The sequence below is a fragment of the Nicotiana sylvestris genome, chromosome 9 (assembly GCF_000393655.2).
Source record: "Nicotiana sylvestris chromosome 9, ASM39365v2, whole genome shotgun sequence".
Lineage (NCBI taxonomy): Eukaryota > Viridiplantae > Streptophyta > Magnoliopsida > Solanales > Solanaceae > Nicotiana > Nicotiana sylvestris.
The window spans coordinates 20,382,521-20,388,192 of record NC_091065.1 but is presented as its reverse complement, the minus strand read 5'-3'; positions in this window follow the sequence as shown (position 1 = coordinate 20,388,192).

Genomic DNA, 5,672 nt, shown 5'->3' with positions numbered 1-5,672 from the left:
CTTAGGCATTCCGGATCATGAACAAACTTCTCAACAAGTTTCAATCAACTAGGCGAACTTATCCAGTGTCCCGGAACACCTCTCAAAGTATGATAGCACCAAAGTACACTCCAAGTCGAAGTTAGTAATTCGAAAACCTTCAAAATGCAAACTTTAGATAATTAGCGTTGAATCGCTCACGGACCATCCGATACTCAACGCAGGCATACGTCTAAGTCTGAAATCACCTTATGAACCTGTAGGAACCTTCAAATCCTAATTCTAAGGTCGTTTACTCAAAAATCATACCTTGGTCAACTCTTCCAACTTAAAGATTCCGAATTGAGAGTTATTCTTCCAAATCAACTCTAAACTTCCCGAAAATCAAAATAGACTACACATGTAAGTAATAATATACAAAATGAAGTTACTCAAGGTCTCAAACCGCCGAAGGACATATTGGATCTCAAAATGACCGGCCAGGCCGTTACATTGTCCTCCACTTAAATATATGTTCGCTCTCGAACATGCCAAAACCCGTTCCAAAGTTGCCAAAATCATCAACTAATTCCCCGGGCACCTACCCGTGCCACCATAATCCATACGAGAGCATTAGCTCAATCCCGACTGAAGATCCTTCCTATTACCTTAGCCCACTAGCCTTAGAACCAAATTCCAGCATCCAAAATTTCTTATAATGTCCAGTTAGCATACATACATCGTATCAGTCTCAACAAGTTGTACCAAAATATAATCATACACCCATTTTTTAATCACACGGCCATATGAATTATTGGGTGCATTGTGTGATTACAAAATGGGTGTATGATTATATTTTGGTACAACTTGCTGAGATTGATACGGTGTATGTATGCTAGAATCAAACCTTATAAGAAATTTTGGATGTTGTAATTTGGTTCTAAGGTTTGTGGGCTAAGATAGCAGGAAGGATCTTCACCCGGGATTGAGCTAATGTGCTCATATGGATTATGGTGGCACGGGTAGGTGCCTAGGGAGTCATTCGATGATTTTGGCAGCTTTGGAATGGTTTTTGGCATATTCGAGAATGAACGTATATCTCTTCTACTTAAATATATATTCGTTCTCGAACATGCTAAAAACCATTCCAAAGTTGTTAAAATCATTGAATAACTCCCCCGGCACCTACTCGTACTACCATAATCCATATGAGCACATTAGCTTAATCCCCACTGAAGATCCTTCCTGCTACCTTAGCCCACAAGCCTTAGAACCAAATTCCAACAGCCGAAATTTCTTTTAAGGTTCGATTTTATCATACATACACCGTATCAATCTCAACAAGTTGTACCAAAATATAATCATACACTTATTTTTTAATCACACAATGCACTCAATAATTCATATGCCCATAGTAATATCTTCCAATCATGATAGCTGCAAATTTACGAACTCGGTGCTGACAATATACCTCATGACACATAAAAGCCCTGTTCTAACCCTCACAATACTGCAATAATGAAAGAGATGTGTAGAAACTCATAACCACCCGTCAACCCAATATTTCATGGAGTTCCTCCACTCGACAAGAACCATTGTCGCATTCTGAATTGACTAGCGACATTTCCCCTCCAAACATACATTACACAAATCTGATTGCACTGATTCCAGGTTCAATAATCTCGTCTTACCTAGTACAAGCTGCTCGGCTGACAAGACACATCAAACACCATCTAAAGTCTCATACAATGCGATCTATGTGCTCAACAAGACACAACTTAAATATGAAAAATCAGGATATGAAGCCCAAGTACCAGAACTACCCAGCATGCATGATAGATATAACCACCGAACAAGGTACTATGAATCTATCCCACAGAGGAGAAGTAAAACACAGAAAATAGTATAAGGAATCGTACCCAACATCTCACGGTTGTGGCATGCAACCTGATCCACACATGATATTGTTGTAGCGTACAACCCGATTGAAATATCATACCTGTGGTGGCATACCACCCGATCCACGTGTAGCAATTATCATAAGAATACCCATCGAGCCAAATTCTCATACTCACTAGATACACATATCAATCACAAGCATGCCAAGTGCATAAGCATAACCCTTGGGAGACGGATAGCATCATGCGCTGTGAGCACGTGATTTTTGTTTTATGCATCAACCACTCCAAAAGAAACAAATAATAGCAATTGGTCTTGCTGTACATTTGTTGGATTTTTACGTGGCATTTTTGTTGATAGTTATTTGTGATTTTCCCACAATTGTTTTATTCAAAACAAAAACAAAATATATATATATATATATATATATATATATATATATATATATATATATATGTCTGTATGTTGTGTGAACCGTAATCCGTTTATTAAAAGAAAATATAATAAAATGTGTGCATCCTTCATTGCATTTTTGCCATTAAGTGTTTAGTATAATTAAATGTCAATGCAAGTGATAATTGTTATTTTTTGAGTATTAATTAATATTGGTATGATTTTTATTTTTAGGAATTTTATCTTTTAAGTTGTAAAAAGGAAATATTGGATTTGGGCCATAATTTTGAATGAAATCAGGCCCAAACCCAATATAAATGACCCAGTCCCACCAGGCCCTCTGCAAGACGCCTAAACAACGTCGTACAGGCACCATCTCTGTGAGCCGTTGATGGATTCAAAGGAACGGACCAGATCTGGCCAATCCTTTACTTAAACGACGCCGTATGAGGCCTTTTAATCATAGACATTAATCCATTCCTCATCCTACGGTCAAGGTCACTTCCCCATAACCCATGATGAACCCGACCCATTTCCACCCGGACCAACCCAAACCCCGTTTAGATGAAACGACACCGTTTCTCCTAAGCCTTCAGATCCAAGCCGTTGATCTCGATTGATCCAACGGCTGAGATCAACCCACCTATTATATATATAAGCCTCCTACCATACCCTCCCCCCCTATCCAAGACCCCGCCTTCGTCCTCATCCCCTTCCCCTCCAAACCCTAGCCGCCCCTGTATACCTTCACCATGAAAACCGGCAGCATGGACGCCGGTGACCCCACCCTTAACACCATAGAACCCCCTTGCCATCCTGAACATGGATTTGTTAACCACTTAGCTCAAATCCCCTCCCACCGTCTCGAATCTTCATTTGAAGATTCGAGTCGGAACCTGACTTACACCAATCAACCTCAACTTCATACCAGATAGTCCCCAGACCCCCTCGTGGCCAAACCATGCTTGGTTTGGTCCAAATCTAACCAGGGAAACACGAATCCCAGATCTGATTTTTTAAATCCTAGGTTTCCTCGTGCCTGTTCCGTATCTGTTTAAGCCGAAGAGATTAAGGTCTAATGGACCTTAATCGAAGTGTTTCTCATCTGAGAAACACTTCGATTAAAGTCCGTTCAGCCTTAAGAAAGGCCTGTTCGAATCCAAACTGAGGCTCTTTGATTTTTCAGGATTTAAGGTGAGTTTTGTTTTCTTTTTCTTTTTTTTTTATTATTCCATGTGTTGAGTAAAGGTCTGTTCATGTTTTGTTTTAATTCGTGTTTTTGAATTTTACCAACTGTGTCCTGTCCACCTTGCCTGAACCTCTGTGTTTGATTGAGTCTTTTCTCTACTTGTTAATGATAATGTGTATATGTGTATGTGCTGTGCGAACAATTGAACTTCAAATTTTGACTGATCAACTGATTCCTCCAGTACAATTTTGCTTAGTCAGTACAATTCAAATCATGTGTTCGATACTGTTAAATGTCTGATTTTGGCTTCGATTGTATGTGTTTTAACTAGTATAGTCGAATCGATATACGTCGTCAATTGGTTTCATGTTAGAATGGTAGCAATTTGACTCAGGCTTTTGTAATTTACTGAAGCATTGTTGAATCAGATTAATGTTGTTGCCACTCGGTATTAATTTGTTTAGCCAAATCAGAAAGACATTTAAAGGATTGATTTATTAGCTAGGTTTCAGATTTTAATTTAGTTGATAGCATTGTTTACTCATCTCTCAGCCTTGGGCAGCATGTGCATTACAAAGTAATGGACAGCATGTGCTGTCAGAATACATTTCTGCTGCCCATATTCTGCTTTAGTTTCAGAAATAATAAGCATTACTCAAAAGGTAAGCCTGCCAAGGGAATATCATGGGGTTGTGTTCTTATTTAAATAGTGAGTGGAAACTGAAAAGGGGTAGCACATGGGAGGGTGTTCTGATTGTCTAAACAGGCTGTTAAAGGGTGATTTGAGGCTTATAAAAGGGAGGGACTTCCATCAGTTTAAGGGGGATCTGAATACATACACATATATACATAGACAGGCATACAGACCTTAAGACAGACATAGATACACACACACAGACAGAGACAAAGAGAATACACACAGAAAACTTAGTTTGGAGATTGAGAGTTGAAGTTCTGAAAAACAGAAAACTGGAAAAGAACTTTGTTTGATAACACAGACAGACAAAACTAGAAATTGCATTCTTCTCTGCTGTCTTGATTTCACTGGTCTTGACCTGTTTGTTCAATACTGATTTCTTCTAAATCCAATTGAGTCCGCTGGTTGTCTGTTGGTTTACTCTGGAACTTGGTCTAGTTGGGTTCTTGATTCTACTTGCTTCACTTGTTGCTGCTGCTGCTACTCTGCTTTCTGCTGCTGCTGACCCTTCTGCTTCCACTTCTTCTTTGCATTTCAGTATTCAGGTACACATTTCGAGTCCCATGTTGGTGTTAACTGTAACAGTTCGAAAGCATGAAATGAAAGGAGTTTGAAGAAGTTTAAATGTCTGTTTGTAATGCTCATGGTATATTGATTTCTTTTGTATAAATTGATTAGTGTGTAATTCAATAGCAAAAGATTAGTTAGTTAATACTTAACTGAGTTTTAGCCTCTTGCATCTTAGTTTATAGTTGTTCGTTGGTACGAGGTGTGTAATGGTACAGTACGTAGAATGTACGGGTAATTGACATAGCGACTGACCGGATTCCTGTTTAGCTATAATGATATGCATAGGATAGAATACTTCCACCTTACACAATGATGTTCTGTTTTATTATAGTTCTTTTATCAGGACCCGCTAGGCAGTATATAGGAGCACGTTCAAATCCCCATTAGTAATAATGCCTAGTGGTTAATTCCCTTAATCTAGCCTAAATGAGTCTAGTTTCAATTTAATTCAAGAAATGTTTTGGATGTAAGCATAACATTTTGCCAGCTCGTATGTAATTTCTTTGTCAAAATTAGAACACTTCTCATAAAGTATGACGTTTTTTTTATAAATAATTAATCAGAAATTGATTAGGCCAAAGCATATACTTGAATTAACATGTATCTTTCTTCTTTTATTTTAGAGACGAACTTAATAGGAAAATATAGTCACTGTAGGTTTATCCTTTTAAATAAAAATGAGACGAGCCTCGACAAACAAAAATGCACAAGCTGCGGGGCCCTCTAAATGTATATATTAAAATACTTAGAATTCGGGACAGGCCGTTTAGCGAATTTTACGGCCTTCCCAAAATAACAATACGCTAGTTGCTTTAGGCGCACCTTTAATAATTTAACCTTCTTAAACACGGGTGCACATTGATGTGACCCAAATCCGAATCTCAACGGAGTCAAAATGTGTCGACGACCACGGGTGCATTGATTGTGACGTGGTTCGAGATGCATTTTCACGACGTTGCAATTCTA